The sequence below is a fragment of the Phasianus colchicus genome, chromosome 9, assembly GCF_987193195.1.
Source record: "Phasianus colchicus chromosome 9, bPhaCol1.hap1.1, whole genome shotgun sequence".
Taxonomy (NCBI): domain Eukaryota; kingdom Metazoa; phylum Chordata; class Aves; order Galliformes; family Phasianidae; genus Phasianus; species Phasianus colchicus.
Window position 1 is genome coordinate 22,377,724 of NC_143444.1, and position 26,043 is coordinate 22,403,766.

At 45.9% G+C, this 26,043-nt stretch overlaps 1 protein-coding gene across 14 annotated transcripts in view; it reads left to right on the forward strand.

Moving 5' to 3' along the window:
• The first annotated feature begins 2,191 nt into the window (after positions 1–2,191).
• PTPRF (protein tyrosine phosphatase receptor type F) overlaps positions 2,192–26,043 on the forward strand; it is a 342,933-nt gene continuing 319,081 nt past the window's right edge. For 13 of the 14 annotated variants that reach the window (XM_090146537.1, XM_090146542.1, XM_090146547.1 and 10 more), the window contains exon 1: positions 2,443–2,574. The gene's annotated coding sequence lies outside the window, so the exon portion shown is untranslated. Of the gene's footprint in view, positions 2,313–2,442; positions 2,575–26,043 lie in introns of those variants that run through there. The other variant, XM_090146539.1, reaches the window with a different exon arrangement.

Here is a 26,043-nt window from a genome sequence, read left to right on the forward strand (position 1 = left end):
GACGTATTATCTTACATTAGCACAAAGTTGAGCATTGCAGTAGGCACTTGTGAAACAAACCAGAAGACCTGACGATACGATTGACAATTACTACAAAATCAGGTGAGAAAAAGTCATCAGCCAGAATTGTCCCTCTATGAAAAATAGCTGGAGACGGCACAAACGTCCAACAGGCTCTGCAGCTTACTGATTCCATCCAAAGTATTGAGCAAGTTTTGCAACACCTGAAATGAGGAAGGCAGTTGTTCTGACTAGTCTTAAAAAAATCAGAATACTGGTCTTTTGATTTCATACTGATTTATTACGCTAAAGGAACGCCAAGCCCACCTCACAGTATCTGTACACCAGCTCACTATCAAATGGCACGCATGGCAAGCATATGGGCACGTGTATCTAATGATCTGATCAAAGGGATGCACTGAGTGTTCACTAAGAGCTATGACCTACAAGCCTAGCAGTGTGAGCACACACCGAGGCTTTGCTCTGTGACTTACTGCCAGAATGGTTGCACAGGGGGTCATGAGAGCCTGGTGGACACCTGCATCAGAATGTGGTGACAACACGTCAGCATATCCTGTAGCAAGCAGACTGCCTAGGTGGACGCCTTTGCTTTGAGGAATGGTGTCTCACCACTGTGGAATGCTCGAACAGATAAAGAGGTGACCACCAGGCAGCCCCACATTCAGGGGTCCAGGCACCAGTGCCTCCTGGGCTCACACCAGTCATCGTCCTCCAAGGCTTTATGTACCAAAGGCATCAAGTGTGCAAGGGAGTAACAAAGATTTCTGGGTGGTAGCCATATGTGAACACTCTTTGTTTCATGCTGCCGATGATTAATGGCTTACACCCATGGGACAATCATTTACCTGCAAGTCTTGGCTAGAAGCTCCAGGGCATCAAAAGTTTATGATGCAGCTCTGCGTCAGTCCCATGAGTCCACATTTGTAAAGGTGTTTAGGAACCCATGTTTTAGGTGCCTAGAAGTGTCTTTAAAATCTGTCCCATGGGTTGGCTCAGCATTTCAATGTCTCCTCTCATCAGTTGTTAAGAGATTGACAACATCAGCAAAGGAGGCATTAAATCCCAAATCTTCCATTTTTTTAAGAAAAAATCAAAAACCCGTCGCTTCCACATGAAATGGAGAGGGGCCGGGCTGAGCTGACCCACCTGACACTCACTGGTGCGTGAGCCGAGGGAACGGGCACCCACACAGCCCTGGGAGCTCCTGCCCTAAGCCAGGCTCTCCCAGCTCCCCGCGCTCTGAAGCACATCCAAATTTTCATACAGAGCGCCGAACCCACGGGCACTTTGGCAGCGCTGCCTGGCCCCACGCCAGCTGCACTTACTGGAGCTCCGTGAGCTCGCTGTGTAACGCACAGAAGGACTGCTCTGCAGCGACATTCGGACACTGAGCAGGGAGTGCCTCGGGACCGAGGGCTCGCCGTGTACCGGGGCTGCAAGACGGGCTCCAGGTGCCCGGTGTAGGGCAGAGCGGAGCAGCGCTCCGGTTCAACCTGGGTGGGAGGACCGGGGCAGAACATCCTCCAAGAAACACATGAGAAAAAATCCCGGAGACCACAGGGGAAAAAATTAACATGCCGTGGGAAACGGCAAAGCGCTCCAAGTACAGCGCGCGGAGGGGGAGCGTAGCGAGGTGCTCCTGCCCGCTCTGACGCAATCCAGCACCGAGGGAGCGCTGGGCCAGGAGCCAGCGAGCACCGAAACGCTGAGCGCAGCGGGACTTAACCCCTTCACCCTTCCGCCGTGCGAAGGGGCGCAAAGCGGCTCGGCTACAGCGTGCGGGAAACTTGCTGGGGGATAAGAAGGGAAGCGCCAAGGCAGCCAAAGAAGCTGCGTGGTTGGGGCGCGCGGGCCGAGACAGTTCTCAAGTCACAAGTGCTTGACGAAACGCGGCCAAAACGATCAGGAATTGCAACAGGTCCCAGCCCGCCGTCCACCTGCCGCCGCGGAAACTTTCCGCAGGCCCCGGCCGCGCTGCTCGCGCTGCACAGGCGCCGACCCTCAGCGCGGAGCCGCGGGGCCCCCGGCCCGGCTCCTTCCGGCGGCGTCGAGCGAGCGCCAGCCCCGGGCCGCGCCCGCCCCGCCCCGCCCCGCCCCGCCCCGCCGGGCCGCCCCCCGCCTCCGCCCACACCTGGCCGGGGTGGGCCGTGCCCGCGGGTTGCGGGCCGACTCGGCGGGAGGGCGGGTGGCGGCGGAGGCCGGAACGGAGCGGAGCCGAGCGCGGCCGGGAGCAGCGCTGCGGCGCCTCGCGTCGGGGCCGAGCGCGGCAGTCGGGATCGGGCACGGCGCAGGTGAGCGGAGGGCGGCAGGTGGCGGCGCGGCGGCGGCGGCGGCGGGGCGGGAGCGGCGGAGGGGCGGGCGCGGCGCGCGGCCCCGGCGGGGGCGGGCTGGAGGCGGCGGCGCGCGCGGAGCGCGGTCCCGCGCGGCAGCGGCGGCGGTGGTAGCGGCGGTAGCGGCGGCTGAGGTTGAAGGAGCGGAGCCGAGCCGAGCCGGCGGGAGGTTCTCGCACGGCGGCCGGAGGCAGCATGCGGGCGGCGAAGCCCCGGAGCTCCGGTAAGTGGCTACGACCGCGGCGCCTCCCCCCCGCAGCCCCTCGCGGCGGGCTCGGCTCTCGGGAAGCCGCCAAACTCCGCCGCCTGTTGAGCCCCTCGCCTCCGCGCCCCCGGCGCCGGCCCCGTTGCCGGCCGGTCATTGCCCCGCGGGGCCGCCGGGATCGGGCTGCCGGATCCCCCACCCCCCACGCTCTCCGGGGCCGCCACGCGGTGCGCGGTCGCCGCCGGCTTCGCCCCGCGGGGGCCTCTCCGGGCGGGGAGTGCGGCTCGGCGGAGCTCGGCCGGGCACCTGCCGCCGCGGGGCCGCGCTCCGGGGGGCCGCGGCGTGACCTTCCCCGCGGCTGCGGGGCTCCCCGGGGCGGCCGTCCCGGAGCGGCGCGGGGAGGGCGAGGGCGGCTCGCGGCGTTGCCGGGCGGTGCGGTGCCGCTCTCGGAGCAGGGAGGGCGCTGCAGCGGGCGCGGGGCGCGCCGTGCCCCCGGGGAGAGCGCGGGGTGCGGGGCCACGGGTGCGAGAACAAAGGGCCCCGCGCTGCGGGCGGGGGGAGGTCCCGGGATCGGGGGGGAAAAAAAGCCGCATTCGGCGTGGAGCCCCCGAGGCCGCCGCCGCCGGGCTGGGGGAGCCGCGACCTGTTGGGCTCGGCGCCGGGCTCGGGGCTCGGGCCGGTGTGCTGGGCTCGTAGCGGAGTGAGCGCCCGCTGGCCGGGTGTTGTGGGAGAGAGCTCCCGGGAGCCGACTTGGAGCAGTGTGAGCGCCCGGCGTGAGTACGTGGAATAGAGGGAAGTGTTTCTGCTCTCCGGCTGGAGGGATGCGCCGTGTTTCCAGGAGACTGACCAGGGCAGCTGCGGTACGGAGCGCTGTGCTGGTCGCAGATGTAAGCAAATGAAGTTGCATCGCCAGCGTGGAGTGTGCAATTGAGCTATAAGGAGTGGTTTAGTCTGAGGATAACCGGATAACCAACACTGCAAACGTAGGCGACGTTGGATATTTGCTGTTGTAGAGCTCTCTGAGGATGGCTGCTGTGAGTGGGGATGGCAAATACACCTTCCTTATTCTCTTGTAGAACCACCACTGCTCATTTTTCAAAGTAAATGTTAAGAGAAATGACAAATTTAATTTGAGATTACAAAGGTCCACCGCTGCAATTGACTTATCTCTGTGCCTGGTTACGGATGGTTGTTCCTGGGCTGCCGGGACGGCTTTAAAACAGCTTCTTTTTTTCTTTTCCATGTATTTATTTATTTATTTAAGTACACTACACTCCTTCCAGCAATGCAGGAAGTGCTCGGTTCACGGGAATGGTTTTATGAAGGGAGCAAGTGTACTTTAATCCTCATTTTATTATTTCTGCCATGGGGCTGAGGCCGTGGGAGCAGCACGTCGCTGTGCTGAAGAGTGGGGAGAGCCAGAAGGGCTGTCTGCAGGGGGAGGGGGGGTGGCCAACTTCTCAGTGTCAGCCTTCACCCCTCCATTGCACCGTGCGAGTTTCTGAGCGTACGTCACTGTCATGTATGCTGCCCTGCCTGTTGGGATAGGGCTCAGCGTGACCGCATGCGGGAAGAGGTCAAACTAGCACAGGGCTGTGGAATTAATGCATCACTTCAACTCAAGAGATTCTTGTAATTCAGCTTCGTTACCAATTTTGCCATCTGCCCTTTTCTTTGCATGCACGTATCCGTAGATACACCTCTGAGAAGTATGGTTCAGGCTGTTGGTGACATAGCAGGAGCTGGAGATGATGTTTTATTCCCGTCCATGTTGGCAGGCAGAAGGTCAGTACCTGGAAAACCCAAGCAGCAGCCTTCCTATGCTGTGGGCTGAGATGTGCAGGTATTTCTTCATTAGTTTTAAGCCAAGTCCTGCTTTTGGGAACATTACCTAACTGTCATTGGCAAAGGCAGTCAGAGCTGGTGATTATAAGGAGAAAGATCTAAGCTTGTGGGTAACAGAGAAGAAATGTTTTCCTCTTTGTGTCCACATAATGCAGGGCTGTGGGAAGATATGCTTAATGAGGATGATTATTGCTGTGGCTTTCCATAAATCCACTTGTAATGGAGGCTTTGTACAGTTACTTCTGAATCTGTACATTTAAAAACTGCAAATAGCGATAATGGAGTTGGCTAATAGCAGACTGTCAAGTAAGTGCAATCCTTGTGATAACGTTCAGCCATAGATCTCCATTTAAGTATTACTTTTAAGCAGAAAATGTTTCTTGTAGGTCATAGTATGTGCAGTTTGGAGGGGGGGAAAAAGCCCAATTGTTGCCTTGTGTGCCTGAATCTGAACCAGCCAACTTCATTGCACAGAGGGTGCTTTTCTCCTCATTTTTTTCCCAGTCCGATCCATTTTAATTTCAACAGGAGTAATGATGACTGGCTTTAAAACAAACCCCAAAGCTTGGAGAAAGAACTCTGTGTGCTGGTGCAGGCTGGGAGTGGTGTGTGGGGAACGTCCCTGCAGTGCCACCAGGCATAGGTAGGGGCTGATCCCATTGGAAATGCCAAGCAGGACAAACCTTTCCATCTCGGCTCTGAGTACCTTTGTTTCTTTCAGCACCACTCAGAAGCCAGGGCTGAGAGTTAAATTACCCCTCTGCTACCCAGCCTAAAAACAAAAGGTGAAGCTGGCACAGCAGGGAGGATTTTTAATGGGTTATTTCACCACGGTACAGAAGTAATGCGTTCTTCTCGGGTGAAGCACCTGTAATGGATAGCAGATGCCTGGTTCAGGGTTTGAATGAATGCAGCTCTAACTTAGGTAGTAAAGAAGCTGCGTTAGCGAGGGCCTGGCACCTGAGCTGCCGGGAAGAGATTGTTGGGAAATGTGTGTGATGCTCACCATCACCACTTCAGGAGGTGCCTTCACTTTCACCTTGCGTGCAGTTGGAGGGCTCCTTACATGCAGTTACGTCCGGCTCTAAGAGCAAACTGCTTCAGTGCAGTGCTCACATGCAAGATGTATGCTTCCTTTCCAGTAAAAACTTGTAATTACACAGGGTGGTAGCTGACTGGAAAGTATTGCAAAACATATGTAAGAATACTGTCGTACAAACTCTGAAGCTGAGGAATGACTCACGGCGCCAGCGCTGTATCAGATTCTATCTATACGCTGGGTTTAAATGACAAGTTTACTTTAGGCAGGGAATATGCAATTTTCTTGTACTCCTTCTTCATGTAATGTCAAGTGAGCTTAATGAAACGGTGCATGCAGGCACCAGTTGTAGAGCTCTAACGAGCAGAGGGGAGGGGTGCTGCTCCGCTCCGTTTGTGAAGGTAGCAGGGGCATGTGCTGTGCTGTGTGTATTGAAACCAAGTTTGTGACATTGTTGCGTGTCTTGAGACATTTGTTTCTTTTTGTATACCTCCTGGTTTGCTCAGGTTAGTAACGCACATGTGTTTTGTTTTCTGTAGGAGTGAGTGCTTGGGTTTTGGCACAGCACGCAGCCATCATTACATGTTTCTCTTAGTTGTGCTTCTAATGGCTGTTGAGGAATTTTGGCCAAGCGTTCCTGAATATAAAATTCAGATTGTTACCAAAATGCAAACGGGATGGTGGGAAAGGGGCCAATGATTGTAGAGCAAGAAGGGTAAGAGTGCTTTCTGCTCGAACAGCGCAGGTTTTGTTCATGCCTTTGTTTTTGCAGTTGTGATTTATTATTAGAAGTTGTGTATAGAGCTTTGCAGAGCCCTGAAAAATGCAGGATGGGTAAATGGGCAGCAGCGTCCTGCGGTCAGGGGAGCTCGTGGGAGATTGGAGAAGGGGCAAACCGGGGTGCAGAGGAGTCAGGCCCGTCGGCAGTGCCCTGGTGGAAGCCCTGTGTGCAGACGCTGTGCTGCCCTGAGCATGACCTTCTGGTTTCGTGCCTTTGGGGCAGGTGGAAGCAACCCATGGTCTTCACCTTTGCCACGCTCAGGAGGCTGCAGTGAGCTGCACCTGCAGTGGTTCTGCTTGCTGCCAGAGGGTCTCATCCTCGGGTTCTGCGAGGAGGTTAAGGAAGAGCAGCTGGAGTGCTGCTGTTTAGTGGTAGTGCATGCCATGTGTGCACAACTGTGCCTTCCTGAGAAACGTGGTGCAATAGTCAGGCTCCTTCAGAGATTCCGCTGTCTGAGACCTTTTCTAAGGAGCAAAAATAGAGAGACAAGTTCTGGACCAAGGGATGGAAGCAATATATATGATCTAGTTGGGAGCAAAACTGGTAGAGCATCTCCTAATGCCTCAGCTCAGAGCGAGGGGGAGGCAGCTCTGTTCGGATGCTTTCATTAAGTGCAATCCACTGTGTAGCTGAAATATGGAAATGCCATTAATTTGGGAAAGAATAGGGCTGTCCTGCTCTTACCCTTGTCCTTCAGCAGGCATAGAAGCTTCCAGTTTCCAACCTGCCCAAAAGACATTTATTTCTTGGCACAAAATTTCAGCTGCAGCTGGCAAGTGGGTAAGTGCTTTCTTCCAGCCTTGCTGAGAAAGAGAGGAATTATTTAGGTTGGCACAAGAAGTTTACAGTTAGGAGTTGTCAGATGAAACTGAAGAGAGGAGAAATGTGAAGATTGGGCATGTGACATTGCTTTCTCAAAAGCAGTGTTAGAAACCTCGTCATTGCTTATAATTAAACAAACGTGCATGCATCTGACTGTGGAGAGGAATTATCTCTCTGGTTAATAGGCCTCTCTTCCTTATTTTTTTTTTTTCCCCTTCAAATGAAGTGCTTGACACTGAGTTGCATGTGTGTATGCAAAGGATAACATCTGTTCTATTTTATGAGATCCACATAGCATAGCTGCTTTTCTATCCCTCCAGTGTACGGATTCTTCTCCTGTGTGTCATCCTGACTGCTGAAGTCAGCCGGGCACTTAAGCTTTGTAATAACTCCTCTCTGCAGGAGCGGGAAGTTATTCATGGGATGGTACTTGATCCTCCAGTTAAATTTCCTCACAAAATTAGTTCTTGGAGTGTTTTGGAAAAGCCATTACATTTCTAGAGGCTTTTGTGAGTAGGGATGGAAGTGGGATTATTGTCAGGCTCTTCTGGAGCAGGTTTGGTGACTGTCAGAGCCTCCGGTTGGGCTGTGTATGTCAGGCTGGCTGTGTTTTGATAGGCTCGCTATTTGGGAAGGTAAATCGAGTATGAGAAGTATGAAAGGTTAGCCTGGTGTTGGGATTTTATGGTACAGACATAAAAATATAATTGGTCTTTTTTTCTCGGAGGAGAACCACAGAAGTGGGTTAAGAATGGCCTCATCCTTTTGTACATGATGCTGAGAAGGCATTGAGGTGTCATGTGTTTTGAAGATGGGAGATGGGGAAGAGGGGAAAAAAACACTTATTTTGACTTCTGGATGAAGTTGTAAACTTCGACATGCTACTCCAAGCACAATGTAGTTACATTTATATCTTAGTAGCATTTGTTTCATCAAATTTGATCAAAGGTTTAGTTGTTGCAGAATCGATAGTAATTCTCCTTTCTTAACAAAAATCCTGTAATTTATGAAGGCACCTTCATCGTGTTTTAACTACTTGTAGTACAGAATTTCTGGGGTGATACAAATTGAATAGAAAATGCACGCAGAATCCAATAACGTGTTTTCCCTGTTAATTGTCACATATTTCACTTAACTTTAACATAAACAGTGAAAATTAGCCTCTTAAATGTATGGACAGGTGGATGTAGAAATAATTTGTGATACATATTCTCGTTGGTTGTGCTGAGACTGATCTTGGGCACAGACAAAATTGCTTTACAGTCTTCTGTATTCTAATCCATGCGTTATTATGTGATAGAAAGCATACTCATAGCATTGTATTTAACCCGAGGTTGAGCTATGAGTTCCAGATACCAACTGTCTCCTTGCTGTAGCCTTGTCCATAAGTATCTTCCGTTACTAAAGCATGAGCTGCACCAAGGGAGAGAAGTATTTCAGCAGATTGTAGAGTTCCTGCTTTAATTCTGTCTCTTGACATTAGAGTAAAATTATAAATTATTGAAGAAAAGTGTTGTCACCTTCCAAACCCTTGTAAGGTTGAGTTCTGTTTCAGAAAGTCTCATCGGTTTGTGTTTGACGTTTCCCTGGATCCGTGGGTTTGCTTCATGCTTTATGTGCAGTGCTGTGGTGGAAGACCTCCTGGAGTCTTTTGTTTGGACTGTTGGCTCACAAGGTGCATTTCAGAACAGCTCTTCCATTGACCTCATCTTTTGCAGTCTGTAGTTGTGGGCTCCAACCTCTTCACCCACACAGATCAGCACGGAGAGCTCCTGGAGGCCGGGGTTATGGATTGCAGCTCCGCTGTTGGCTGATGGACAGAGAGCTTTTCTGTTGCTCGTGGTTGGATTTTGGAGGAGAGCTGTACGAGTGGAGGTTCTGATGGGCCTGCACTGCCCAGCAGCGTGTCGTGCTTTGCTCCCATTTCTGTTCCTTGGCTGCTCACTTCCCTGGCCTTCTGGCCTGCTGAGACTGTGGCTCACAGAGAGCCTCATCTGCACGGGAGAAATGTATGGAAGGGTGACACGTGTGCCTCAGTGATAAAACACCGCCGCTTTATGGGAGCAAGCTGTTTCTGCCGATAATTGTGCTTGGCTCTTACTATGTTTCTTACCTGAAGCTTTATTATAATGTTGCTTACAAAGTAAAAGTGTGCTGCTGTAATAACTCAGTGACGATCTCTTGCTTATGTCTGTGGAAGAAATAAGAAGCATAATTAATTATAAGAAGGAAGAGATTATGAGGCAACAGGCTGCCGCGCTCCTCCAGCAGCCGCCCACCTGTTGCCATCAAGTTGGGCGTTTTTTAAGATGATGTCTTTTTCTGAAGAGCAGTCAGAGGCTTCTTGGTTGGCCAAGACCACCTAAATAGATGGGCAAATGTCTGTCTTTAAAGGATGTGTGCAGAATCGTTGGGATCAGCCATGTGGCTGCAGCAATCACAGAACCATTAAGGTTGGAAAAGACCTCTAAGATCATTTAGTCCCCAGCCCACCCCACCGTGCCCACTGACCGTGTCCCTCACTGTTACATCTCCATGGTTCTTGAATACTGCCAGGAACAGGGACTCTACCATCTCCCTGGGCAGCCCGTGTCAGTGCATCACAGCTCTTCTGGTGAAGAAATTGTTCCTAATACCCAAAAGGAACCTCCCCTGGCATAGCTTAAGGCCATTCCCTCTTGTCCTCTCAAGACAAGACCATGTCTTTCATAACTGGGAACCATGGACTGCTTTGTTTGCTTGGATCACTGGTGTTTAAGGCAGGCACCGGGAGTCATGCGGTGCAGAACAACACATTGTGTAGCAGTCAGACTGCTGGAAAGTGTTTGTAAATGTGAGTTTGAGATAAAGCTTTCTGTATTTTTCTTATTAAACTTTGACGAATAGTGCTTGGAAGGCTAGTGAATTTTTGATGCTCTTAAATGCTGTCTGCGAGGAGCAGGTGAGGAATCTGATGACCTCCTGCTTTCCTTTTTGTTTTTTTGGTGAGCAATGCCTCTGCTGCACGTTGCCTTGGGATGTCAGGAGAAATGCTGGCGTTCTGTTGTTGGAGTTGGGGTGGTGATGGGCTGAGTTGCCTGGTGCCCAGGCTGCAAGTGGGGATGAGTGCTCAGATATTGGCTTCCTTTGTATCTGGAGTGAGTTAACAGCCTCCTGGATTCTTCTTGCACAGTGTAATTAAAATAAACACTACAATACTAATCATTTATGTATTTTTGCCTGTGGGTGAAGTTTTAAATTAGAAGTAGCTATACTTCGGAGCAAGTGGATTTTTTTTATTATTATTATTATTATAGCGTTGCCTATTTCCAGTCTGGTAATATTTCTGTGAGAGTGCATAAAAAATATTGCCAGGCAGATTTGTTTTTGTTTTTTATTACCTAATTGTATATTCTAGTAACAATGTAATTATTGCTTTTAACAAAAACTGCCTGACTTGAGTGTTTAATTCCATCAGACTCAAGCAGTCGCTGATGAGGTGATAAATGATAGGTTACATGTAGAAGTGGATTTGCAATTATTTGCTGCTTTGGGGGGAAAAAATAATGATGTTTTGTTTCTGTCCAATGACTAACGTTGAAAATCAAAGCGGCGCACCAGATGTTTTTTCTAATGGCTGTGGTTCAAGGTCCCTTTTGTACGGAGGAGTGTTTCAGCTGAGTTTGTCTCCGGGCTTTGAAGTTTCTCCTGCTTGTTAACGCTGCTCTTCTCCAGATCTCCCATCCCAGACCCCTCTGCGAGCGGGTGCTGTGAGCAGGCTGAGCTGCCCGTGCATTCATGGGGAGGTGAAGGGGCTGCAGAGCTCTGACGGTGCGGGCTGAGCGCTTCCATTCACTTGTGTTTATTTCCCAGAATTAAAATAAGAATAAGTGTTTCGCTTTTATTTGTTGATGTCTGATTAGGAATTAGGAGAGGAAACTGAATCGCTGGTGTGATTAGCGTTAGGTTTTGTTTCTGCTCTATGAAAGGACTCATTGTGTGAGGCTTTCCCTCCATAGCTCTGCCTAATCCCGCTGAAGTCATTCTAACGGCAGCAGCGCTGGGGGCTCTTCGTCTTGTTCTCCTGCACGCTGCGTGGTACAGCTGAGAACATTTCCTCTCTGCAGGAGCTGAATCTCGTGCTGACGCTGCCGTCGCAGCACAGGGTGCCACGGTGGCTGGTAAGGTGGGTAAGGGGGGAGAGGAGGTTGGTCTGAAACCTGCAAGCTGCCCAGTTTGCGTTGCTTTTGGATTCCAAATCTGGGCCCGTGGTTCTGGTAGTTCAGCGGATCTCCTGCCTTCATGCAGCTGCGGCTGAGGGAGGTGAGCTGCCAGGTTCCGGCTGTAATTTCTTCCATAGATCAACTTTCTTTGCTGATGTAGTTCTTCTGCAAGGGGAAACCTTAAAATTGCTCACTGTACTCTTTCAGAAGCGATTTTGCAAGTTAAAGGTTTGTAGAAATCCAAATATTTCTTGCTGCATACTTAGAAACTGTAGTAGGCACAATGGCTCTTCTTTCAAAAAAATCAAAAAAACAAAAAACCCACCCTGGAAGAAACAAAACCCGCACCCCACGAGCACTGGCCTTTCTTTTCTTCTGAATCAGAGTGTCACTGCAAGGGCTCAGCGATTTAAAAACATAAAATAAACTCCCTTGAGGAATGTATTAAAAATTATTTGGTTCACTGAACATTCAGTGCACGATCGCTCTTGGAATCCATTACATGCCTTTAGAAAGGCTTTAAAAATCCTCTCCGACAAAGTTGGTCTGAGTTTTGTCCCTTTGGCAGGTGGGCATGAGGGAATTTCATAGCTTTATTTTCATAACAGGAGCGTGCAGAATTAGTATTGATTTTAGCATAGCTGCCTGCTAGTGCCGCTGTATCCAGGGGTCGTATGTCAGCTCCGCTTTGTGGTGGCAGCTTTCCCTGCTCCCTTAGCTGAAGCCTCGAGTTGCGGGGCTCTGGAAATAATTGGGAAATGCTGGTGTTTTTTTTCCTCCTTTGAATTCAATTTGTAAAGCTTTATTACTTAGAATTAAATTCTTATCAGGTTGAAATGGTGCATAAATTCTTGTTGAATGAAGACAAATGGCATTAGAAACCTGTGAAAGTAAGCTATATTTTAGTCCTAGATTTATTTTCATTTCCATTGTAACACATTGAAAACATTTTGCATCTACTTTGCCTGTGCTTATTGCAGTTCTCTTGTCCTGGTAATTTTGAATGGTCAACTCTGGGAGAATTGCTGTGCCGTATTTGCACTTGAAGCATGATTACATCTTACATAATCATAGAATTGCTCAGATTGGAAAAGACCTTAAAGATTGAGTCCAACCACGACCTAACCATACTACCCTAACAACCCTCTGCTAAATCAAAATCTTACGGCATCACTTAAGTTTCCAGATTCCTGATGTAGCATAGCCTCTACCTGTCAGAGCATGATGCCAGCGTGCGCTGAAAAGGCTCGTCGTGTTGTTTGTATGTAGCAAAAGCACTTCCTTTTGAAGAACTTTCAGCTGATGATGTAGAAATCTGGACGTCTGTTTCATTGGTTTTTGTATGCAAATCTTAATAGATGCTTGGGGCTCAGTTCTTCAGAGTCTAAAGTCAGGTAAGAATCACAGAATCATTAGACTTTGAAAAGCTCTCTAAGATTATCCAGCCTACCCCACCCCACCATGCCCACTGACCACGTCCCTCAGTGCCACATCCCCACAGCCCCTGAACACCTCCAGGGACGGTGACCCCACCACCTCCCTGGGCAGCTGTGCCACTGCATCACCCCTCTTTCTGAGAATAAATCTTTCCTGATATCCAACCTGAAGGATTTAAAGGAAGCACAAACAATGGGCAAACCCTTAGGATACACAAGTTTATTTGATTAACCCACCTGACCTGCAGCACTGGAGAGCAGTTAAATATTTGGACAGTCAGCAGTCCTGTTGGGTGCTGGCCTCCATTTGTGGTTTATGCTCTGTCTTTGCTCAGATGATGCTGAGATGGTGCCTGTGTGGCCCCGGGCCTGGCTCTGAGTCAGGCTGGTGTGGTTCTGTCACATGGAATAGGAAGGGATGGGGGCAGAGGGAAATGGTTAATTGTGGGTTGTCAGTGCTGGCTGGTGACTGGAGTTACTGGCCTAAGCAGAGAGGGCACTGCTACCCTGAGATGTATAAAAGACTTGTCAAAACCTCATCTGATCTCCTGCATTAGCTGTACACGGCAATAACGAATTAAATGGAATTTCAGAGAGTGGAGATGTTCTGTTCTAACAGCACCTCAAAAAATCAAAATGAAGTATTGGGCTGCATGAGGCACATCACTGTTATCCAACTTTTTTTCAATACGATCATTTTTAATTTTATGTGAGCTCATGTTAGTGTTTTAAAAACTCATTTGTCTCCTTGTCAGCAGCTTGACCAGTATTTTAATACAGAAGATGTGATTTTGTCTTGAACCAGTTTTGTTTATCAACGGTCCTGCACTCAGCTGGAAAATAGTTTGACTTTTTCAGTGCTGTGGTTTTGATGTGAGCTGTAGGGAAGTAGAACTTGTGTGAGAACAATGACGCTTTCAATTGCTGTACTTCCATCTTGATTCAGGGGAAGGGGAGCAGGTGTTTAAGCCAAAGAACTCAATCTTAGCCTTTTTCTGGAGGTCTGTGCTAACTCTCTGCATTACTCTTGCCAAAGTTGGGGGAAAATGAGAAGAGTGGCTGCAATTCTGGCTTAGCTGAGTGCATTGCTGGATGAGCAGCCATGGCTGTTGTGGTAGAAATAGGGCTGGTGAGTTTTGTGGGAGAAAAGGCCAATATAAACAAAAGCCTCTTGGGATTAAAATGTGGTTTTAAAAATGCTGATAGTACCTTTTTTTTTTTTCCTCTTTCCTATTCTGGCAAGAAAACAGCATGATTATAATGTTTTCTTCATACAGGTTTTGCAAAAGTGACTAGACAGCATTCAGATCTGAGCTCCTCCTGACTTTGGAGCGTCCACATTGTGCGTAATTAACTTTTAAAGTCAGGTTTTGGAAACTCGAATGTTTCACTGGAAAATTAATGAGAAGTTTACTGTAATGTGCTACTCCTTTCAGTGCGTTTTTTTCCCCCGAAACTACTGAGTTATAAATAATTTAAATTGAAAATGATTCTTAAACTTTGATTCTGAAGTGAGCGATGAACGAGCGTTCCCCTGTATTTGTGGGCTCCAAATGAAAAATGCTTTGGTGAATAAAGCTGCTCCATTAGTTCTCACAGCAGTTTGCTGTGACACAAATGTATTTTCTAGGTGTGCTTAGAAGGTGTGAGTTTCCCAGCCACTCTGCTCCATCTTCCCACCTAATTGCTTTATGGATTTGCATGTAGCCCTGTTAATTCAGCTGTTTCTGCGTGATCACTGAAGCATCTTGGAAGAGGCAAAGCCTTCTGGCTTAGGGGATGCTGCAGCACTCCTTGATGGTGCAGTGACTGGTGGGGTGCTGTGAGTTGTCTCTTCTTGCTCCACTTGGACCTTCAGAAAGGGTTAACATACAGGCAAGTGTTGGCTCTCCGAGCACTCACTGTGCCTGTGTGCAGAAGAGCTAAAAGCTACTGACAAGCTATGGAAGTTCTGTGTGAGTGCATGGCCTCTCGCTCTGCTTAATAGTGGATTTTTTTTCCTTTTTTTTTTTTTTTTTCTTTCAGGAGGGACAGAGAAGATGCAGAGTTCCCAGCTACAGCGTTTTTCAGATCCTTATTTGAAAGTGTTTTAAACAAGGGACATCAGAAGCCATGATACAAAGCAACCTTTTGAAGTTAAAAGTGGGTCTGCATGAAAATGAACTGCTTGTCTGTGAAAAGAGTCAAGTGTGAAAGGATAGGATAGTTTCACTAAATGAATTTGATAGTCTGAATAAGTGTGGCGAGGCAGAGAGGAAAATCTGGAAAGGTCAGGACTGAGCATGTGACTCTAGATGAGGCGGTGGAAAGACATGAAAGGAATTGAGTGGAAATGCCTCGGTTTACATTTTTTTTTTTGCTTGAAGTGATTTATTTATTTTGGTGGAAGGTGGTCATAAAAAGAGAACTTTAGAAGCTTGCTGTGGAGAAGTGGGAATCTGACTCCTTTGGGATCTCGTACCTTTTTCATTCAGCTTTTGTGTGGTTTCAAATAGCTGAAGGATCAAAGCCCACGGAGCTCCTTCCTGCACTGCCCATCAGTAGGAGTGCCCTCCCCTCCATGCTGGGCTCACTTCAGCAGCTTTTTGTCCCATGTACATGTTTCCTTATTATTGCTGGCTTGTTTTCAGCAATCAATGCGACTTCCAGATTTTAACTGAAATAATTCATGAAATGTGTTGTATTTCCCTGATTCGGCATAAAAGGATAGTGCAGGGAGCGTGGTAGCTGCCTCCTGTGGAGGTAAACGTGAGATGAGTTGTACTGGAGGCAGGAGACAGTCTGAACTTTTCACAGAACGTGAAGGGCTCCAGAGTGGCTGTCACCTCTCCAGATGGGATCTTGATACTGATAGATGAGACCATGAAATCACCAGCTCTGTGCTTAGCTCCGATCCAAGAGAGCTCATCAAATCTTATGAAATGCTATGAAGAGAGCGAGGAACAAAATACAGACCATTATTGTGCCATTTCTAAATCTCTGGTTTGTCCATGCTTGAAATACTGTTTCTTCCCTTTCTTTCATCTCAGAAGAACATACAATAATTGGAAGATGGTAAACTTGTGAAGCTGCTGAGGGAGCTTAAGGGATTGCTCAGTAGACAAACCACAGCAGACTGTCGAGGTCCGTACCACTGGGAGTACTGAATGCTATGGAGGTGCTTGGGGAAGTGCAGATGTGCTTGTCTTACTGCTTTTCTTAGCTGTTTGCTTACAGGCTTCAGCAGAGACAGTGTGGCTAGCAGGACATACCGTGTGACCCAGTGCATCCGTTTTCACATTCACGTCCTGTGCTTCACCCTGATCTCTGTGAACTTTGCGTCCCCAGTTTGCTTAACACCAGGCGTGCCCTCTGCAGTAAAGCCTTATCCGTGGAACTTACTTTCTTGAGCAAGAGCAATGAATAGATAAGCTGCAGTTGGCTGAAGCTGAAAGCAAAAGCGAGTAGTTGCTGCTTTCCTGTTCCTTTTCCCAGCTGCCGCGGCTTACCTTATGCTATTCTGGTGTTGCATCGTTTCACTGAAGCAGCAGAAAAATAACTTGCAGGGGGATGGGAAGAGCTGAATAGCTTTCTGTGGATTAAAGCAGTTCGTAGGTGCAGGGATGGGATTCCACCGCAAGCGAAGGGAGTGAGCTGTTCTTGTTTTGCCCCTAGCACACCATTAGGCAGCTTAGATGTCTTGGAGCACAGCCCACCTGTCTCCCAGCTGTGGTCATCACCTGCTAACACTGACCTCAGCAATTGTTACAGCAACTTGTGGAAGGCTGTAGCTTGGAAAAACAAGAGAAAGCTGTCATTCTGTGCTTTGCAGTGAGTTTTTAGAGGACTTCAGTAGAACATAAATGGTGCCTAAATATAGCTGTATGCCAGCATCAGGTAAAAGGCAGCAGTGCCCAGACAGACGCAGGCAGTCCCTCGTGCAGAGGTGGTTACCTCCCTTACACAAACAGCTTGCTGCTAATGTCGGTGTGGAGCTCCCTCCTGGAGTGGTAGGAACTGTGGTAGCAATGCATCACTGTCAGCTGTGGTTAATCTCAGCATGTCTTGGAGTGAGGAGGGCATCCACATGTGCAGGGAGTTAGAAATCACCGACTCTGTTTTGCCTTGAGAGAAGGATTAAGCACGTTGAGAAAAGAAGGGTGGCATGAATTAGTGCTGGAGCTGAATTCCTTCATTAGGCTTTGTGGGTGAGGGCACTTAGATGTTACTTGTCCTGGGCACTGTGAAAACTGATTCTCCTGCTTCTGTGGAAGTTGTGTTTTTTGTTTTATTGGAGTGAGTGCTTTTGTATAGGAAATGTTGATAAAAATCTTCAGACCTAATTAGTGTGTGCAGAAGTGCAATGTTTGCGAATGTGCCAATTTGTTGACAAAACAGATCATGTCTTTGGTCTCCTTTTGACATCAGACCCCTGTAAGGCTATGGGAGACAGTGATCTTTGGTGCTTTTATCTTATTGGATCAGAAGCAAAAAAACACCTCTTCTTAAAATGAGAAGATCTGCTTTTAGTTGAAAGGAGTTACTTGTGAATGTTATAGACATGTACAAGAAATAGCATGAGAATATAGAGTTGTTTCACTTCTTTATACTAATGTTCAAGGTTGATGGGGGGGGGGGGGAAACATGCTTTCTTTTAAAAACATATTACAATATTAATGATTTCCAAATATCCTGTAAAAACTTTCATTTATCTAGGATCTTTCTAGCTTACATATTTCAAAAGAGATTTGCTCTGCTGCTTCTGTCTAGTGCTGTGCATCAAAATAACTTTCCTTTCATGGACAGGCCAGTAAAATGCCATGTAGAGGGTTTTTCCATTTTCGTTTCCAGGCAGGCAAGTCAGTAGTACTTCATCCAGAACTAGAAAATGTCTCTGTTTTTGTGATGCTGTGTCAATCGACATATCTGTGGCCTACTTTTCAATGCTGGTATGGTGTTTGGATTCTCACAAACTTAAATTTTCTTTTTCAGAAAGCTTTACAATTCAGTTTTGAAACGGTGTGTCTAACTAGCTGAGGATCATTAGTAGCTTCTCTATTCACTAAGTTTATGCAGTAAGGCTCCTTCTGGAGCGGTGTTGTTAAATAATTCACTTATTTTCCTCAACTTCTATTTTTTTTCTGGTGGCCTAGCTTTTAAAATCAGCACTAAAATGTTGTTTGAAATACTGATCTTACTACTTTAAAGATTAATCCCATTAATGTGTAGTTCATGGAGAGAAATGTTTTATTCTGGGAGAAACGTACGTAACTTTTATGATGGATTTTGAAAATGTCAGTATGAATATTGGCATGACTGCGGGGCAGAGGATGACTGTAGAAAAATGTTTTGTTTAGCTCTTGGAATCTGTGCTTTAGGACTGTGGATATAAAGGTAGGTAAAGAGGTTACACAAATGTGTGTCGCAAGTGGTGGGAAATAAGCATTATCTCCTTGCTCACTTTTTAATTGTTTTGGTTGTAGTCACAAAAGCTTTGTGAAATTTAAACTATTCAGTGAGGAGAACAGGTCATACTGTGACTTTTGACAACTGTTAAAAGCTTTTTCTGAGGATAAATTGCTCCCTAAACTTCTCCCACAGCCTGTGTATCATGTTTGCAAAGGTGTTGAAAAAGAACAATGCTAATTTTATGACAAAGCTATGATTTGCTTAGCAAAAATAGCATACAGTAGTGGTTGTTCTGAAAGTGCATGTATCCACTTGAGGACTGTGTAATTGAGATGAGCTCAACTTTGGGAGGTGTTGGACTCTCTTTAGAAGTAGAAGTATCTTAAGGGGCATCTTGTCCCTGTACTTTTAGATACAGGTGATTCAGTCCCACTGTTGGAAATGTTTTTACAAGAGCATTAATCTCTATAGAGGAAGCTAGCCCTCTAGCAAGCCCACATTGGCAAATCTGTCCGTAGAATGGTCTCTGCAACAGAGACTGCTGTCTTCCTGTGGATATAGCTCTAATAGACTCAGACTTCGAAGTATTACATTTTGCCTTGGATGTGGCCTGAAGCTGGGGGTGTGCTTAGGCATCAGTTATGGGTCTTTAACTTCATTTCTATCTGGGTAGTGTGTTGGTGCATTTCTGTGTCTGGGTAACTGGCTCGTGATGAGTCATTTGCAATACAGTCATTTCTTATACCTCGCTTGATAGCTGTTTTTATTTTATTCCTTGTTAGAATGCCAGAAATAACAAATCTGAACCTTTACCTGTGTCTTGTTGAGGGCAAATTTGAACTGATTTCTGATGGTACCTTTGTTCCTTTTAGGATCCCAGTGGTGTTTTGGATGCTTTCCAAACCTGTTTAACGGTCTTCAGTCTCTTTTGTCCTGGGGTGCGTGACAGAAACTGGCTTTGTCTTCATCTTGCGGACGGTTTGCCCCGTGGTAGTTGTCAGACTGTACTGCAAGGAGTCACTGTGTCTGCATTGTCCTTGGCTCCCAGAGGACATGGCTAAACATGTTCCTCCATTTGAGCTGGTGGGACGTGATTTAGGTCATGCTGCGTCTCTGAAGCATTGTGCTCAAGGTTACCCTATGCAGATCATGGCTTCTAGCAGTGATCACCTCAGCTGGAAGTCAAGGAGAGGCCCACAGCCTCTGGCTGGGACAGAGTCTTTCTTCCAGGTTAGGAGTTGTCCCAAGACTCAGGGCCAGGGCTGTGTCTTAGAGTGTGTTGGGCTACACACCTCATAGCTTGGGTTACCACTTGTGTCCTGATGCCCTGGTTCTCCATCAGGCTCTCCCTTTTCCCAAGTTGGTTGAGCTGCCGTGTTCGTTCACAAGTTTTGCAGCTGCCTGTTCTCACCTGTATTGCTATGGCCAAAGACTACTCGTAGTTACAAATAATTTGCCGCAGAGAATACTGCGGGAACTGAAATGCTGCCTGGCTCTTCATTTTTGCCTGGAAAACAGCATTTGACTCATTCACAGCATGATGCAAAATATTTATAGTGCTTCAAATGCCTGCGAATACGTGTTGCAAACAATACAACTTCAGTGTTAAGCCACAAAGAGCAGTTTAATATATCTGAAATTGCTCCCTAGGTAACTTTTTTGATATTATCGATACAGAAGACTGACCAGGGATGATTCAATTGATGTTAGAAAATCTTAAAGTAATACAAATATCATTTGATATACTTTCAAACTGGTCAAAATACTTCAATTGGAACAGAAGTTCTTCAGATCTCAAAAAAAGTACTACTAAAAAGTAACAATAATAAAATGGTATTTCAATTGTATTTGGGAGCTTTACATAAGGAATTGAGAGGTGCCAGGAAAGGTGGACAATAATAATCTGTGACTGGGGAGACTTTATATGAAGAAATGCTGTACTGTTTTGCATCAAAAAAGACAAATCAGAAGGGAACTAATTCTAGAACATAGTAAATTGTTTAGGAAATCTAGGTCAGGAGTCTGTTCTTGTGTTGTGAGATAGAAAAGAAATAGGAAACAATTGAAAATTGGTCAATTCAAGGTTGGTGAAAGGAAACTCCTTTTTATGGTGTGTGCAGGATCACCTGAGGAGGTGTTTGCATGGGAGGTCAGTTCAGGGCATCTGCTTTTAAAATTCAGCAGAGAGTTAGATGTTTATGGGTACTGGGAGATGAAAAAGCATTTAAATCAAATACAGATTATTTTTTTTATTATTACTTTAAGCAGTTCCTAAATCTTAAAAGACCAGGACAGTGCTTAAACTGAACAAAGGTGTAATGTTCTCTGTTGGGAGCTCTAGGTTTTCCCCTAAAGTTCTCACATCTCTGTAAAGGATTTGTGGTGCTGGGTGGGCTTCCAGACCGGTCATGCCTTGCTTGCAGCTCCCTCTGTGACATCCTGTGCACCTCAGCAAGGCACGCTTGTTAAAATGCCGTGCAAGTAAAATACAGAGGACACAGCTTTTTTTGTAGGAAACTGGTGGATTGTGAAGACTGGATTTTTTTTTTTTTTTTTAATCTGCAGGTATGAATTGAATGGATTTTAACATTTAGATTAATATTGGTATCTGATGTGATTTCTGCTGAGTCAGTGCAAAAATTCTTACCGACTTCTGTGGACATTAGGTCAGGTCCCTTAAAATCAATCCTGTATTAACTACTGTAACAAAAGGTCTGTCTACCCTTGCTTGATGGTTTTGACTATTTAAGGAAAGTATTTTAGATGGTAAGCAAGAATCTTGTATACTGTTAATCTGGGAGGAATTACCCAATTAACACGTTCCCAAAAGCCTGCCTAAATGTCTCACCCAGCCAGCTGTATTTTTAGCAGTCTTTGCCTCCAAAGCAGGTCACGTAGGTTCTTTTTAGCTATAATTTACTACTGAAATCTGCCTTGTTTTGGGAACGCTTCATTCATTTCTCAGAACTGGGGCAATTGCTGAAGATCATCTCAGAGGGGAAAAAAACATTTTTAAACCTTGAGGCATAACCTTGGGAAATGTGATGGTGAGAATGCAGTGTGCCAGGCAGAGCTGAGGTTGCAATCGCCCTTACAAAAACTATCGAAGCAAGTGATGATTGAACAGAAAGGACAGGAGAAAACACAAGACTTGAAATACGTGTGGTCGGTACATCATTACGTTCATCTTGAAAACCCATGAGTCAGGTAATTAGTATCTACAAATGTCAAAATGGAGTCGTACGTCTCTTTGGAGCTGCTGCAAGAATGTTTGGGTGAAAAAATATACAGATGTGTTTAAGCAAAATCTTTTTTTAAAGAAGTAGGTTGGTCTTTTGATAGGCACATAGATAGGAGAAAATACACTTTTCTTTAAAAAGTTTGGTCTGGTCCATCATGTATTAAAATGGTACAATTAGAATGAATGAATTTAAACAAACGCTCAGTGAAAATTGGAATATTTCTGGCAGAATTGTCTTGATTATTTTTATTTGTCTTCTGTTGTGCAGAAGCAACCTGAAAACAATGTTTTAATTGAGAAAACCACCAGATGCACCCTTAGTGTGCAACTGAAGGCAGCAAAGCATTGCGGTTCCCTTGTGTTCTGTTAGCATTCAGTAAATATCATCTAGCAAAATCATGGAATCTGGTATTAGTATTTATCTCTTTAGAGTTCTAAAAATCCCGGTTCCTAAATATGCCTGAAATGTTGCTCTCTGAATAATGTATGCTAATGAGATGGTCATTAATGTGGATAGACAAGCTGGTTCCACACAGGCTGGCTCGTCCAGCGCTGCGGATAGGAATGGGAATCCAGAGCGAACCCAGCAGCTGAAATAGTTGACTTTCATTTGCAGCCTAAGCTTTGTTTTACAAACTTGACTGAACTTGTTATGCTACAGCAACGAAAGCAAAACAGAGTTCTTGTCCTGTAAAGTTTACACTTATTCTTGAACAGTTCTTTGGCAGTCATGTCTACTGATACGTATTAGCACTTGAGCTGTGCGGAAAATAATGATTTTGAATGGAGAGGAAAGTGCCTTGACATGGCAGGAGGAGGAGGGTTTGTGGCTGCTGCTTTTTTTTTTTTTTTTTTGCAGCCTCTTGTTCCCAGTGATGGGTGAACTTCAAAGCCAGATATCTGCTGGGCTGTGTGCTACTGCCTGGCTGTGCCACTTCGCTGTTCCTAGAGCTGGAAATCTGTTGCATCAAGATGCGACAATTAATTAAAAAAAAAAGGAAAAAAAACCCTTGAATTTCAATACAGTGAACACATACAGTGTTTCTTGGTTTTGCTGCTCACGTGCTCCATAAACAAGAGCAGACTTACTTCCTTGTGAGTCAGTGTGCCTGTTACGGAATTTGTTGTGCTTGGAGGAAAACAAATATTTACTTCATCTTTTGCTGAGAAATTCGCAACCTTCAGCCAGTTTGGAGGCTGCCCAGCTCTGCTGCCTGGCCCTGATGCAGGATGGCCGTGCCCTGTTTGTGTTTGTGCTGCGCTGCCCGCAGGAGCTCCTGTGGGACAGTGCTCAATGCATTTCCAGCTTTCTGCTGCTAATCTCGTTTGTGTGAGCGAACTCCTCTTAAATGGTCATTTAAGTCTGTCTCCTGGGCCTGGTTGTAATAGTGGGGCTTTGGAAAGGTTGTTAGAAGGGAGCTTTCAGATACTTACGCCTATTTTTCCCTTTTAAATGCATCCGCCTACTAGCATGCCCTATTCTGAATAAGGCCCGTCTCCTCCCAGTTCTATTTGCATCCACCTTAGCACTGCAGACTTCTGTGATTTTTCTATATTGTTTGCTACACAAAGTGGGCATGTTTTACTCTTGCTTCTCTCCTGCTTGATGTGGTGTTTTTTTTTTTTTGCATGTGTAGCCAAGGTTTCATTAATGTTTCTTGTTACCAAATCACACTGCAAGCCTTGTAAGAATTTCTTGGCTTCTCGGTTTGTCACTCCCACTGAATTTTTCTTTCAGATTATTTTCCTGTCGGATGTCTTCGCTGCACTTTCCCAAGGAGAATCTTATTTTTAATTGCCTGTTTCTCAACTTTCTCTGTCCTCGCTGGGGCTTGCATCTCCTAAATTTAGTATCATCCACGGATTTCAAGAACACACGCTTTATTTCTGCATCATTAGCTAGGTTTTTAAAGAAAGAAAATAGAGAAGAGGGCTTCCTGCATCTTTGATATACCAAATCTTTGGATGTATCTATGATTTTCAGTTTGCTTTGTTTATTTCCTTGTGCAGTATTCAGGCCCCGTTGAAAGCAGTTTAAATAATTTTGGTAGAGTGTCATTTGATACAGTCAGCTGGCTTTCTAACATACAAGTATTTTATCTACTGTGCTCTTGTTATCAGCCAACTGCAGTTCTCTAACAAAGTGATTGACTTCATTGGTCTTTGTGTGTACTTTATAAGCCCCTTTTCCCTTACTGCTTTTGGTTGGAAGAAGATAATCATCTTCCATATGTCTTAAGGTTTGGTTTCTACAGTCTTTGTAAAACTATTCATTTTTAGGAGATTTACAATTTGCTGACATGAGAGGAAGACATATGGAAATTGTTATGTGAACTTGAGGTCCAAGTGTGTCTTTAATCTATAAATAGATCCCCAGTATTCCATGTCTCAAAATAATTATTGTCAGTATTTACCAAGCTTGTTTCCTCATATCTCTTTACCGGCTCACCTCCTTGGAATATATTATATTATGGAGTGGTGTTGATATGTCTGCCTGAGGCTCTTACCTGCCCTTATTAATGCTCATTTGCAGTGGCTATCAATTTGCACTGCACTGAGGTGATACAGATAGTAAGAATGGTGGGGCTGCCATAGTGTGTGTTTTTGCAGGAGTGCTGCTGAGAATCTCCGTCTGTTGTAGTTTTGATTTCTGCATGTTTGAATGCATATGTTTCTCAACCTAGATGTCTCAAATTTGTTTTCTCTGTGTTGCCTTTCATACTTGTTGCAGCTAAGTGTAAGTGTATACGTATAAAAATGTTTTATAAGTCTGCAATTACATTCTAATTGTTCAGCCCTTCCTTTATTTCTCCCTTGAGCTTTTAAAACGTGGTCAGCCTAGCAGGCTACTTGACTTTTTAATCCTTCCTCCTTCATCATTTGCTGATGGTGCAGCCTGTCCTTGCAGTGGCACGAACTGTTAGCTTCCTCCACTTCCATGCAGTGCTCCTTTCTCCCTGCCAGCTGCATCTGACACCACAATTCCGGTGTGGGTCCTCTTCCTCTTGTCCAGGTCAGAGGCTCAAATCTTGGCCATCATGTCTGTGTAGCCCCCATTGGTCATTTTGGGCTTCTTGCATGCCTGCCTTAGAGAAGGTCTGGAGTTCCTCACTTTTGGGGTTACTTTTATAGTTTCATGAGCTTGTTGCACACTGCTAATCCTTTCTTTCACCTGACTTTACTCTGCTCTGAATTCCTGTACAGCTTTGTGCTGGTGGGAAGCCACTCCAGGATGGTTTCCCTTCTTGGGAGCTCTGTGATAGGTCTATTAAGAGATGCACTCCGTGGCCTGATGCTGCCCAATTTCATTATTTTGGTTAATGAACAGGAAGCCAATCTAGCAGAGCCCCTGCTGAGTGTGATGTCTGCTCCTCGCACACCATGTGTGGTCCAGAGGTGTTCTGCCACCTCTACCACCCCATGCTGAGACCTGCGATACATCCCAGTGCTCTCTCATCCTTTTTCCCCTCCCCACTATTCCTGCCCCCCAGTTCTAGTCTTAAATCTGTCTTTTAAACACAGCAAACTTCTTCTGAGCATTCGATTTCTATTCCTCTGCAGTTGGGCAAAACTGCTTTAGCCTTTTTCTTTTGTCAAGATTTTCCCTTTGCTCGAATTTTCTTTGATAGTTAAAAATGCTGTAGTCTCTTATTCATAAAATAATCCATTGCAAATCTCATTTGTATCATCCCTCTTGGTTCTGCTTCTTTCTGAGTTGTTACTGCTCATTGAGTACGTTGGAATTATTTTTCTTCTGCTTTTTTTTTTCCAGGTGGAGACTGATTTTTTTTTTCTCCTTTTCATCCATAATACATACACTCCCAGTCTCTAATGGTAGTTCTCAGTTTTGTAGACTGTCTCTGAAAATGTAATTGCTAAGTTTATTCCCATCTTTATATTAAATAAGATACTTAATATGGCCAGACAAATTCTAATCCCTGTGGCAATGTACTGAACACATTTGTCGGCATGTAGCAAATGACTGTTCTGGTCCGTCAGCCATTCTTCAAACTACATGGTGGGCTTTGCTGCTCACAGCCACGCGTGCTCAGAGCACTGTTCTCCCTGTCTGTGTGTTTCAGGACCAGGAGCGCTTGGAGGCTGATCTCCACTTCTGCATCAAAACAAACCTAGAGAGTCAACATCTTTTTCTGTTTGTTTGTTTTGTTTTTTTTTTTTGTATGTGTGTGAAATTGTAAGTGCCTGGCTTTGTAGCTGAAACAACACCAAAACCCCAGTGTGTTTGGTCTGTCGTGGCCCCAAGGACAGCCCCTGGGCTTCCTGCCTGCCCTCGTGCTGAAAGGAACGTGAGCACCGTGCAGTTCAGGTTACCCTCTGCAGGCAGCGGATGGCTTTTTTCTTTGAAGGAGCACAACCACCCACTTATGAAAATATGAAAACAACATAAGACAGCTTTGGGACAAATGGGACGAGGCTGCATTGCTCCTCCCTTGTGAGGGTGCATAAGTTGTGATGCCACCGAGCTGCTGTGTACCAGTGAAGCTTGGAAGCTGAACGCCTTCCAGGAGTAAGTGAAAATTGCTGCGTTTTTGTTAAATTATGGGGAAAAGAAAAAAAAAAAAAGAATGTACCTCATACAGCTTTTTAATTGTATGGAAAATTATGCCTTGTGCTAAGGCCTGAAAATTTGATATTAAATTATTCTTTCGAGTGCTGTATTTCTGCTTCCAGTATTTAAAAATAATCAAACTGCTGAACGTGGGAAAGTGTTT